Source organism: Somniosus microcephalus, chromosome 29 (genome assembly GCF_052327205.1).
Source record: "Somniosus microcephalus isolate GS21.2 chromosome 29, FLI_Smic_1.0, whole genome shotgun sequence".
Lineage (NCBI taxonomy): Eukaryota > Metazoa > Chordata > Chondrichthyes > Squaliformes > Somniosidae > Somniosus > Somniosus microcephalus.
The window spans coordinates 30,025,914-30,039,860 of NC_141015.1; the positions used below are offsets into that span (position 1 = coordinate 30,025,914).

At 46.4% G+C, this 13,947-nt stretch overlaps 1 protein-coding gene across 14 annotated transcripts in view; it reads right to left on the minus strand.

Annotated features, from left to right (window-relative positions):
* The window catches only part of kcnma1a (potassium large conductance calcium-activated channel, subfamily M, alpha member 1a), a 1,094,159-nt gene that overhangs the window by 539,889 nt on the left and 540,323 nt on the right, over positions 1-13,947 (minus strand). The gene's annotated exons all lie outside the window — the stretch shown is intronic.

Here is a 13,947-nt window from a genome sequence, read left to right on the forward strand (position 1 = left end):
ATTTAACACCAATATACTTCTTGAGTTAATTTCAAAAAGAATAATTGGATGATACTCGCGAATCAGATCAGCGAATTTCATGGCCTCAATTTAGACATAATTAGGTCACGGCTAAGTGCTCACTAGTAGTTTGTCTGAGGAACTGGTTTTATTGCAAAGCAGGTTAAAGATTTCTGAACTACCTTTCCAAAGTTTAACATCTGTAAAATTCAGTGAGATATGGAGCAGCTTTTTAGTCATGTGTGTACTGCCCGAATGCGTTTAAAGATCTCCCCCATTGTGTGATCCTAGCAAACCCATTTCCAAATTATGTACACAGTAACATTTACAATCTCTCCATAATTAGTTTCCATGGGAATATGCCGATAATAGCATTTGCACCATAACAATAAATACACGTGCTTCTGGTGATCAACATCAGAAAGTGAGAGGGACAGGAAAAGTATAGGCACCACACTGAACGTAGAAAGACTTGCATTTCTATAGCGCCTTTCACGACCACCGGACGTCCCAAAGCGCTTTACAGCCAATGAAGTGCTTTTTTTGAAGTGTAGTCACTGCTGTAATGTAGGAAACACGGCAGCCAATTTGCGCACAGCAAGCTCCCACAAACAGCAATGTGATAATGGGAAGAGTCCAGATTCAGCACTTGAGCAGTGCCACATCAGGCCACATCACCCCGAATCATGGGAATACTCTGAACAGGAGGACGGGAAGATGGTAACGGAGACCTACAAGCGGAAGCTGACAGATTTGAATAAGAAATGTCAAGACTGTGCTCAGGGTCACAAACAGCAACCACACCTTTGGTGTAAGAAAACGTCCTAAGGACCTTGACCAAAAAGGGAGAGAGACAGACAGACAGTGAGCAGGTGTTAAGAGAAGAGTTAGGGGAGGTGATCAAAGCTGTGGTCAAAGCCATAGGTTTTGAGAAAGCTTGTGAATGTGGGAGAGATATAGTAAGGTGCAGAGAGGATTTCAGAGTGCAGAGTTAGGGTGGAGCGGAGTGGGGGGGTGGGGGGGCAGGGGTGGAATACAGAGTAGACCAGAGTGGGAAGAGACAGTGGGGGAGAAATTCAGTATCGCCCCGTTTGGGGCGCTATTATTGGCGGTGCGCAAAGTTTAGCGCCTGGCGCTAATTATCGTCTCCGACAGCAAACTTGGCTTTTATCGCCCCTGGAGGTGATTGGAGCGCTAAATCAGGCGCTACACACCTCTCTTAAGGCGCAAAGGCAGAGGAGCGAGGCGCTACCTCAGAGCGCTGGCGAAGCTCATGTGATTTCAGTCAGCAATGTAACACAGACACACTGGCGCCGGCCAGTTCTTAAAGGGGAGTTCTGACGAATGGTCATCAACCTGAAACGTTAAATCTGTTTCTCTCTTCACAAATGCTGCTTGACCTGCTGAGTTTCTCCTGCATTTTCTGTTTTTATCTTAAAGGGGAAGGTTGATCTTGCTCTGCATCCACATCCTGCTCATTGTAGCCTTAAATCTCGGCCTGAATCTCGGCCTGGAGAGACCTGTACATCAAATCTGCTGGAAAGAACAATGGAGAGATCCAGGGGAACAGCTCAGAGTGCAGCCCCCACAGTCTCTTCTAAATCGATACAAGGGAGGGCAAATCAAAACCAACCTGCAAAGTGCTGCTCAGTACCCAAAACTCCTTCACACAGCGTTGAATCTCTCCAAAAGTCTCTCTCTCTCTCTCTCTCTCTCTCTCAGAATGCGTGGTGCAAAAATGTCACCGACAAAAAAAGGCAGGAAGTGATCAGCTTTAAATAGCGCTCCCCCAGTCCCTTTCTGACAGCAGAACGCTCCCCTCAACCTGTCGTTGCTAGCGGCAGGCGGTAAGGCAGGGGGCGCCACTCAATTTCTGGTCCGGGGCGCTAACGGGGCGTTGCGCACTCGACTGACGTCACGATCTGCCGGCGCAGGAGATCGTGGCGGTATTGTTTAGCGCTGCCGCAAAATGTCCGGTCAATTTCGCGAGAGGCGCAAACATCGCCGCGCCCGGGCGCTAGTTGCTTTGCGCCCCACTTAGCGCCCTCTTAAGGCGCTAACAGGTGGCGCTACCAACTGAATTTTTCCCCCAGTGTGAACTGGGGCACAATGGTGGAGCAGGTTGCACAGGTAGGGTGGGCTGAGTGTTCTCCTGTGAGTGACGTGCTGTCAGTCCCCACCTGGCCTCAGCGACCAAAGGCCACAAAAAAAAAACTTACTTCTGAATTCAGATAGACCTGGCCTGGGTAAATATAGAAACATTGAAGTATTGGCCCACCTGCAGTTGTTGAGTTGTTAGGGCAATAATGAGGCTCTTAGAAATCCTCTTACATGTCAAGCCTAAGACTTAAAAACCACTCCATTAGTTGGAGAGGCTCTTATGGGCTTTCACCTTGATTTCTCCTTAAAAAACAAATTCTCACAGGAAAATAAAGCTCTTAAACCAGTGCATATTGTACTGTATGTCTGTTCAGGTAGCCTGCAATGAGATAGGAGTTTCAGTGTGGATATAATGAGGTGTAATCAGAGGCAGTTTGTAAGAATGTTTAAATCATTGGTGCTCGTTCATTCTTCACTGAAGCAGGCTCAGGTATTGTGCTAGGATAATCTTTTTTCTGTTCCATCATACTGTAAATTTTCCAATAATCTAAACATTGATAACAAGCTTTGCTCAATGTGTTACTATATTCAAACCTCGAGGATATATTTAAAGAGCTAGAACATATTAGCTTTTATTGAACTATGTGTGAAAGGAATTAAATCATCCTGAACAACCCTTGGGTAACCTTTATAACTGGAATGATCAGCATAAGCCCGTTTGTTATGTAGAAAGAACAACATATTGTATTTAAAATAAAGCACTAGAATGTTCAAGCTTGTAGGTGCAGCTTCCCTTAGACAGAGTCATGTAAAAACAAATTCAATTAAAGAAAAATGCAGACACACACTTATATATAAGGTTAAAGGGAGATTTATTAGAGGCGTTCAAAATGATGAGGGGTTTGGATAGAGTAGATAGGGAGAAACAGTTTCTATTGGCAGGAGGGTGGGGAACCAGAGGACACCGATTTAAGATAACTGGCAAAATATACAGGGGGGGGAGGGAGGAGTTTTTTTTTTTACACAGTGAGTTACTGTGGTCTGGAATGCACTGCCTGAAAGGGCGGTGGAAGCGGATTCAATGGTAACTTTCAAAAGGGAATTGGATAAATACTTAAAAAGGAAACATTTGCAGGGCTATGGGGAAAGAGCAGGGGAGTGGGACTAATTGGAGAGCCGGTACAGACATGATGGGCCGAATGGCCCCCTTCTCTACTGTACGATTCAGTACATGTGCACCCTTTACACAGTATAGAAACAGAGGCCAGTGATGCAGTTAAAGACAAGCCTACAGTGAATGGCTTGCGGTATTGCAGAATGCACCTCGTCAGAACCCGTGATAAAATACAAGCACACTTGTGCAAGGTGTAGAGGTTCCCAACAAAATATTTGCTGTTTATTGAAACCGCAGTTCTCCACTTTTCCACAGTTCCAAAGTCATCCAAATTTTGGTAACCTCCAGCATACACAATCTGTTCTGGACAACATAAGTTGTAGAACACAGCAGTTTTGTTTAGTTGAAGAGGGTCAGCTTGGCTCAGTGGGTAGCACTCTCACCTCATAGTCAGAAGGGTGTGGATTTAAACCCCACTCCAGCACTTGAGCACAGGCTGTCACTCCGCTGTAGTACTGAGGGAGAGCTGCACTGTCAGAGGTGCTTCAGGTGAGAGATTAAAGCAAGGCCACATCTTTTATTCAGGAGGCAGCTAAGATCCCATGACACTATTTGAAGAGCAAATAGTTTTCTTGCTGTCCTAGCCAACATTCACACAATGGTAAATAAGACCTTCAAATAATCAACTATAATTATCGCCTGTTATGATATACATCATAATCATGAATCCTTTAATGTGGATGTCAATACACAGCAACTACCAGGACTGCCTTGGCTATTGATATCTTTGTGACTCCCACTGTCAGCCCAAAGATAAAAGCAAAGATTGGAGATAGAATGTTGGTGTAGAAAAGAAAGACTTGCATTTATATAGCGCCTTTCACGACCACCGGATGTCTCACAGCCAATTAAGTACTTTTGAAGTGTAGTCACTGTTGTAAAGTAGGAAACGCAGCAGCCAATTTGCGCACAGCAAGCTCCCACAAACAGCGATGTGATAACGACCTGATAATCTGTTTTTTGCTATGCTGATTGAGGGATAAATATTGGCCAGGACACCGGGGATAACTCCCCTGCTCTTCTTCAAAATAGTGCTGTGGGATCTTTTACATCCACCTGAGAGAGCAGACGGGGCCTCGGTTTAACGTCTCATCTGAAAGGCGGCACCTCAGACAGTGCAGCGCTCCCTCAGCACTGCGCTGGAGTGTCAGCCTAGATTTTTGTGCTCGAGTCTCTGGAGTGGGACTTGAACCCACAACCTTCTGACTCAGAGGCGAGAGAGTGCTACCCACTGAGCCACAGCTGACACAGGACTGTAATATCATCCTGAGATCGAGGTGGCAGTTTCTGAACTGCGTAAACTTTAACCGTTTATAATGACATCTGAACGCCTTGATGAGATTACTGCCTTGTAGTCACCAGAGTAAGCTGTTCTCTATTGAAAACATATGGCATGAATAAGCTAATCCTTTGTTACAAGATAAATGGTTGAACCTTAATTAAAGTAGAAAAGGAAGACGATTTGGGGGTGGGTTTTGAAAATTTGTGTACAGCGTGAGATTTAGATTGAGCAGAATGTGAAGGAGTGCTTCCAGAAGTATGGAGGCCAAGGGTGTGGGAATAATTCTGTGCCGCAGCATACAGGAAACTCTCTTTTAACCGGCAGCTAAATAACCGGAAATCTCTGTTAACCGGCAAAATTCAGGAGTAGGTTCAGGTAAGTTTTACTTCATATTAGTGACAGTTCCTGGATCTGTGGCTGTGTAACTGGGGTTCGTGCACTTGTTGCTAAGCAACAGGGACACTTGGTCTGTGGCCGGAGTTCCTGCACATGTTGCTAAGCAACAGGGAAGCCTGGATTTGTTGCTGTGTACGGAGCTCTCGTACCTTTTAAACTATACCTCACTGTAATCCGGACTTTTTGATAAACCGGCACCACGCCGGTCCCGTTGGTGCCGGATAATAAAGAGTTTCCTGTAGTTGAATAGTTCTGGTCTCCATTGCGCCTCCAAAAGGACAGTGATTTAGTAGAATGAATATAGAGAGCAACAAAGAACCCTCCATTTAGGTTACCATGCCATAGCAATTAATGGAAGAAGAGTTGCGAGTGGATCCTGAGCAGTAGTGTGTGAAGTGTGAGGTAGTGATTAATCAAGTGACCAGCTACAGGAGTGTGGAATCCAAGTGCAAGAATGAGACACTCACTAATGCAAAATCAAAATCACAGTATTTAAAAAAATAATTATTAGATAAGTAGAAGGTGGTCATTAGTGAAATGCACTTGGTCCGTCTTAATCCAGCTTCAAGCCGCTGCTAGGGGGAAAAATTCGATTGCTTTGCACCTCCCATTAGTGCCATAAGAGGGCGGTAAAGGGACACAAAGCAACTAGTGCCCGGGCGCGGCACCGCCAACGCCTCCCGCGAAATTCAGCGGGAGGTTAGCGGCGGCGGTAACCGTTAGCGCCCCGCAGCGCTGGCAATGATGTCATCGCCGTGCGCAGCGCCCCGCTCACGATCTTCAATAGTGCCCCCTGGCTTACCACCGGACGCTATGTCCGACGGGGTCAGGGGGGCCTACCTGCGGCGCAAATTAAAGGCGAGGTGCCGGGCGGCCATTTTAGTTGATGGCCACCTGCCAGCACCTGCCTCCGTTGCCGTCCCCGGCCTCCTCTTCAGTCCCCCCGCGGGGTGCCGGTTGGGCTCCGTGAGCCCGGCACTTCTCTTGCGTGCCGGGCTCTTTTGCCAGCACTCCGATCCCTGGGGGGTGGCCCAGCTGGACCCTGGGTCGCACTGAGCCAGGCACCTCCCCTTTAAGAAGGGGAGGACGGTCTGCAATACCACGGCACGTAGCGCCACGATATTCCCTCGCAGTGCCCCAAGAGGGAGGCGGGGCGCTTCCAGTAGAATGAGATCATGGCTGATCTGCAACCTAACTCCATATATCCGCCTTTGGCCCATATCCCTTAATACCTTTGGTTAACAAAAAGCTATCAATCTCAGATTTAAAATTAACAATTGATCTAGCAGCAACTGCCGCTTGCGGAAGAGAGTTCCAAAATTCTACCACCCTTGTGTTTCCTAATTTCACTCCTGAAAGGTCTGGCTCCAATTTTTAGACGCTGCCCCCTGGTCCTAGACTCCCCAACCAGCGGAAATAGTTTCTCTCTATCTGCCCTATCTGTTCCCCTTAATATCTTGAAAGCTTCGTTCAGATCACCTCTTAACCGCCTAAATTCCAGGGAATACAACCCTCGTGTCTCCTCGTAATTTAACCCCAGGAATCATTCTGGTAAGCCTACCAAGGCCAGTATATCCTTCCTAAGGTGTGGTGCCCAGAATTGCTCACAGTACTCCAGGTGTGGTCTAACCAGGGCTTTGTCCTGCTGCAGCATAACTTCTACCCCCTTGTATTCTAGGATCAAACTTGGATCAAACTCGCCGCTGGCTGTCTGTTGATTGAATGCCCTGGTTTTATTTAGTCGTGGATCCAGTTTTGTGCCAATGGTGGCTTTCTGGTACAACAACCAGTGAGCTCCTAACTGTGGCGTACATCAGTGGTCAATGGGAAGAATTAAGGACTGTAACATCATTTCCACAGGTTTCTCAAGTGCTTATTTGCAATTTAATAACATGTATCCATCGCATTATAGTAATTCTTACTCTTCGAAAACCAACTCTATCTGATTAATGTACAAGGCCTACTTAGATCGTCTCATACATCGGAGTTTGAGGCCAAAAAAAGAGAGAAAGGACAATTTATTTGGGAAAGTAAAAATAAAATAAAACCTTAACCTAAATAATTGGTAGTGCTTTAGTTTAGCGAGAGTGGAAAAACGCACAGCCCTAGGGTTTTTACATTAGCTTCTAGAGTCACTGCAACGAACTTGTTGGACATTTTTAAATATTTGCCGTCAGTGCACTCAGGTCTGACAGTTTCTGTTATCTCAGAACTAACATTCCTATCCTGATAATTCCTCAATAATTTGTAAAACCCAATTCCTTGTTCACACACCATTCAGCACTCAGGTAACCCAAGTTCCGGAACAGCAATCCCAGCACGTTTAATCAAATGGACTTCATTTCAGAGCGATACACTCCACCATGGCTGACAAGTTGAGATGCTTTCTTGTACCTAACTATACTTCCAGAAGAGACTGGACTGTAACCATCACTTGAGCACTGACTTAACATATAACATATCGTGAGCAGTCTAGGCAATGACTGCAGAAAGCAACGCTGTAACACCCATCTTCGCCCTACTGTAAATCATTCCGTGCAGTACATCACCAAGGGTTGGAAATACTCTTCAACACGTCTGCACCATACTCATTATCTATCGCAGTCACCCAGCAGCAGTGGCAGTCTTCCATGGCTGCAGAGAACTGAAAAGGGTTGAAATCAGTTCCACATGCACACCCTTCTGTGCAGCTGTACGAATTACCAATGGGTTGACCATAGACATTTACAGCACAGAAGGAGGCCATTCAACCCATTGTGTCCATGCTCACTCTTAACTAGTGCAATCTAAAACGAATTCCGCTCTCCCCCTCCCCCATAGCCTTGTGTCTTTCGCTCTTCAAATATTGATTCAACTTTCCCTTAAAAATGGTTTCTGCTTCAAGCACTTTGTGACATGCTCCAACATGCTGTGTGAAGAAATATCTTCAAACATCTCTCCTTACTTTCATTGTGTCATTTTTTAATTGGCAATCCTTCGTCACTGACTCCCCAGCCAAAGGAAATAGTCGTTCACTATCAACACCCTTCATAATTTTTAAAATCTCTATTAAGTCTCCTCTTAGCCCTCTCTGCTCTAGAAGACACAGTTTCAGACCACGTCTTTCCTCATAAATGTAGTTTCCCAATGCTGGCATCATCTTGGTGACTCTACACTTGTACACTTGCTTTCGTGAGCTTTGTTACTAGCTCAGCATTTTTTTGAGAGAGGGAGAGAGAGAGAGAGAGACGGTGCGCTGGCTACACTGGTGCTAAGTGTTTGCGTTCTGGAACTGGCGAATTTCATTTGGAGTCAAACCCCCTGTTAAGCAAGCAACGATTTTGCCAAGAGGTTTGACAGTCAGTCAGGGTTGTGCTTGGATCAGAATTCCTGGGCAGATCTTTGTACCAAGGCCCAAATAAATCAATCCAACCAAAGTAGAAAACATCCCAGAATATATCCGTGCCCGCCACACAAGTGATCAGGATGGGCTGGATTTTCATTCAGCAGTCGGGAAGGAGGCGGGACTACAACTTTTGGGTTTTAGTCCCGCCTCCATCGACGTCCGGCCAATCGACACGATTTTCCCTTGATTGACCTTGGAAAGCCTGCCCAGCGGGCTCAGCAGGCCAATTAAGTGCCACCCGGCAACAGGTGACGTCACAGAGTGAAATTTCATCTGTCAAGAGTTTTTGACAGATGAAATATCAGTGTTTCACAGCTGTTTGAAGCAGACTCAGTTAGAACTGTCACCGGCACTGAAAGCTGAAGGCTGTCACTTTTGACAGATCGCTGCCATTCTGCTTTCAGTGCCGGCTGAGTGATGGACTCCCGAAGCCTAGAGGAAGGAAGGCTGTAAAGGTAAGTACAGGTAATTTAAACTTCTTTACACACTTTAGACACACCAAACACACTTACCTTGGCACTCATGCACCCATCAATCACCTGAACACCGACATCTCGGCCCCTCCAAGTCCTTCAACCCGACGGCCCGACTCCTCTAACCTGGCGTGGTTTGGAGCCGTCGGGAATCCCACACGACACCCCTCAAAATAGGGATTAGGCTAAAAACTGCCTGTTAACTACCTGTTAACAGGCAGTTAATTGGCACTAATCCCTTCCTGCCTCGGGTCGGCGGGTCCCAGTGCGGGGCGGGTACCCGCCTCCTTTGAAACTTACATGGAGGCGGGTTTTGGGCGGGATGGTGTTGGGACCCCCGAATTTGGGATTTTTGCCCCCTGCACGCCTAAAAGCCCGCCTCACGGCACACTGAAAATCTGGCCCATGTCTTTGACTGAAATTGCACTGCAGATTGATGAAATTTATAATGCTCAGGACAAGGAAAAATAGATAATTGGGGAACTGCTCAGACCATAATTTTGTAATCAAATGTAGCACTTGGCTTAAGAATTCAATACACAGGACACACTGGGAGCTGGGCTTGCACATTGGGAGTCCCTGTTTGTTTGCAGATGACCGTACTAAAAGAAAAAAAGAGTTGCATTTATATAGCCCCTTTCATGACCACCAGACGTCCCAATGCGCTTTACAGCCAATGAAGTACTTTTTGAAGTGTAGTCACTATAGGAAACGCGGCAGCCAATTTGCGCACAGCAAGCTGCCACAAACAGCAATGTGATAATGACCAGATAATCTGTTTTAGTGATGTTGATTGAGGGATAAATATTGGACCCAGGACATAACTCTTCTTCAAAATAGTGCCACGGGATCTTTTACGTCCACCTGGGAGAGCAGGCGGGGCCTCGGCTTTACATCTCATCCGAAAGATGCACCTCCGACACTGCAGCACTCCCTCAGTACTGCACTGGGAGTGTCAGCCTAGATTTATGGGCCCTAGTCTCTGGAGTGGGACTTGAACCCACAACCTTCTGACTCTGAGGCAAGGGTGCTACCAACTGAGCCACAGCTGAGACTGACATTAAAAGGTTTCTTCATTCAAAATTTGCAATTCCGTTAATCCTTTACTAAGGCTTCATTGTTCTAACCATGGGCATATGTATATTCTCAGACAGACATATACAACATGACCATCAATATTTGTTCTGATATATCTGTGGGGGAAATGTGATGTTTTAAAAAACAGCAGCACGTAGTGACCAACAGATGGCAGCACGGCAGCCAAGCGACAAGCAGTATGTTTTCTGCGTTGATCAGGGTTTGTTCCAAGGACCACTTTTATTGTAATGACACAAGTAGATGTAAACGGCATTTGCTCTTAAAAAGGAATTCCTAATTACAAACAGGATCAGTATTCTGTAAGTCAGGACATGTTCATGGTCAAATAACTGCTGCTATATTCTTGCATTTAAATTTACTACAAATGTCAAATCACTGGATTTATATTTACCTCAAATTTTTCTCAGCAAAATTAACTTTGTGCCTACGTGCTGGCGCTGTTGCCCAATTTACAGTATATGGGGCACAGGATTGTGCATAGATCATCGGGGGTTACAAGACAGTGACAGATTGCATGGTTCAAATGGCATCATAAATCACGGCCACCAAGCTTCAGCAGTTTACTAATGTTTCCAGAACTCAGAGACGTTGTGCCCTTGCAACACAGTCCAACCCATGCCGCTCTGTAAAGTGGACACAGACTTCACGGTGCCAATTTATTTCACTTTCCAGGACAAAGTTTTATGATTTGAGCTGGCCAAATCCACTTTTAATTTACAAGGAGATATAGGCCTAGAAATTCAGTGCCCTTAGCGCCGATTTTGCGGCGCTAGAGGGCCTAGCGCTGCAATTGGCGCCGGCGCCTAAATTGCCTGGGGCCCTTCCGCCGCGGTAGACCGGTAGCGCTGCGCCGGCACCGATGATGTCATCGGTGTGCGCAGCGTCCCGGTTGCCATGGTAACCCGCCCGAACTGGGAAATTGACTTGCGGCCGCCTCGCCCGTGGCAGCCGCAAGCAACGTTCTGGCAGAGGTGCCTTGCACTAGTTTGCGCCGGCGCATTAAAGGCCCCGCGGCGGCCGGCCGCTTTCCCGCCGCCCGCCTGGCCGCAGCTCCCTCCCCGGACTTCCCCCCCCCCCCCCGGAACAGAAGCAAGCCCGGCACTTGTCCGAGGTGCCGGGCTCATTTTTAATAAGATTATCGCGGGCCGCGGCCGGGTGCAGGCAGGTCCTCCTTAAGGGAAGGAGGAGGCCTGCACTTCCCGAACCTGCCGCACCGCAGCGGGCGCCGCAGCGCCGGAATAGCGCCGAAATTCAGCGCATAGCGCCAGTTTTCAGGCGCTAACAGCTTTCAGCAGCGCCGGCAGCCGTTTGGGCGCAGAAGTAGTGAATTTTTGGCCCGACCAGCGCGACTTAGCTCCGGCACTAACTTCCGGCGCTAAAGCCGTTGCTGCGCCAAAACCCAATTTCTAGGCCATAGTCTAAGCTAACGTACTTAAATAACTATAAGTCTCCCCCCTGCCCATCACACCTAAAGCATCATACTTGGAAAAACACCACTCACAAATTTAAATAAAATAGCAATCAGAAAAAGTCCAACAACTACCAAAAGCAAGTAGCAGTCGGGAAAATCAATAAAAGTATTACAAATACTGTTTGAGAAATAATTTTGGACAATATTCTTTTTCGCTAAGCTGAGAAACTTAGTGCTCAAAATAAGGCTTCAACATAATAAAGACATAAAATATACAAGAAAATGATTAAATTTACCAATATAGTAATATGTTGTTCTCTAACAATATTTTCATTTGGAGGCCCGTGCGTCTCCGAGAGGCCTAAGGCTAGAGTTTTACATAGGATTACATAGGATATACGGCACAGAAACAGGCCATTCGGCCCAACCAGTCCGTGCCGGCGTTTATGCTCCACTCGAGCCTCCTCCCGTCTTTCCTCATCTAAATCTATCAGCATAACCCTCTATTCCTGTCTCCCCCATATGCTTGTCCAGCCTCCCCTTAAATGCATCTGTACTATTCGCTTCAACCACTCCCTGTGGTAGCGAGTTCCACATTCTCACCACTCTCTGGGTAAAGAAGTTTCTTCTGAATTCCCTATTGGATTTCTTGGTGACTAGCTTATATTGATGGCCTCTAGTTATGCTCTTCCCCACAAGTGGAAACATTCTCTCTGTATCCACTCTCAAAATTTTTCATAATTTTAAAGACCTCTATTAGTTCATGGGGTTTCACACAGCTATGACTATCAGCTGAAGATAGTCACCAAGCTTGCAAACCACAACTTCCAGCAAGGGCCTATCCCAGGATTTTTTGGATGACTGACTGCAAGACTGGCCCTTTCCATTCACAATGACAGGACTTGCTGTTTGTAAACCTGCCCCATCTCCCCTGATGTCAACTGATAAAAACATAGAAAAATAGGAGCAGGAATAGACCATTCGGCCCTTCGAGCCTGCTCCGCCATTCAATATGATCATGGCTGATCCTTTATCTCAATACCATATTCCCGCTCTCTCCCCATACCTCTTGATGCCTTTTGTGTCTAGAAATCTATCTATCTCCTTCTTAAATATATTCAGTGACTTGGCCCCCACAGCCTTCTGTGATAGAGAATGCCACAGGTTCACCACCCTCTGAGTGAAGAAATTTCTCCTCATTTCAGTCCCAAATGTCCTACCCTGTATCCTGAGACTGTGACCCCTCGTTCTCGACCCCCCAGCCAGGGCAAACACCCTCTCTGCATCCAGTCTGTCTAGCCCTGTCAGAATTTTATACGTTTCAATGAGATCCCCTCTCATTCTTCTAAACTCTAGTGAATACAGGCCTAGTCGGCCCAATCTCTCCTCATATGACAGTCCTGCCATCCCAGGAATCAGTCTGGTGAACCTTTGCTGCAGTTCCTCTATGGCAAGTATATCCTTTCTTAGGTAAGGAGACCAAAACTGCACACAGTACTCCAGGTGTGATCTCACCAAGGCCCTGTACAACTGTAGTAAGACATCCTTGCTCCTGTACTCAAATCCTCTTGCAATGAAGGCCAATATACCATTTGCCTTCCTAACTGCTTGCTGCACCTGCATGTTTGCTTTCAGTGACTGGTGTACAAGGACACCCAGGTCCCTTTGTACATCAGCATTTCCCAATCTATCACCATTTAAATAATATTCTACCTTTCTGTTTTTCCTACCGAAGTGGATAACTTCACATTTATCCACGTTGTACTGCATCTGCCGTGCATTTGCCCACTCACTCAGCTTGTCTAAATCGCCTTGAAGCCTCTTTGCATCCTCCTCACAACCCCACCTAGTTTTGTGTCATCAACAAACTTGGAAATATTATATTTGGTTCCCTCATCCAAATCATTGATATATATTGTGAATAGCTGGGGCCCAAGCACTGATCCCTGTGGTGTTGTGTATGTACCTTTAAGAGATAACTGCTTTTATGCTGTAGTACCGGCAGTGACCACACCTGTATATAAAGCAGTAGCAGGCTTCTGTACTTTCAGTTCCAGCTTACTCTCTGTTCAGTAAACACCTCTTATTATCATTCTCCTGCAGTCCGTGTGTTATTGATGCGCGGACACTACATGTGGTACCCCACTAGTCACCGCCTGCCACCCCGAAAAAGACCCATTTATTCCTACTCTCTGTTTCCTGTCTGTTAACCAATTTTCAATCCATGCCAGTATATTACCTCCATAAGAATTGCCAAGGTCTAAAATCAAAAGGAAAGCCATTATGAGAAGCAATGAAAGTAACTGGAAATTTACAGATAGAAGCAAAGCTGAGTGACTTGAACATCCACAGCCCATTGATCCCGACCTAATGGTTGAGAACTGCCTTCTGTTAACCTCCACCACTGTGGGAATGTGGGAGGTTCTCTATCTTAAATATTCCTGATGGGCACCTCAACTATTCTGGGTGCATTTCAGTCACGTGTGGTGGGGGAGGGAGTGGGGAGGAATTGAGAGAAGCAGCTCAGCAGGAATAGGACCTGGCAGCCCCAGTCCCAGCAATCTTTTGTGTGGGGCCATCCAAAATCTACACAGGATGGTGTGAAGTCTGGGCAGCATCAGTGAGGGC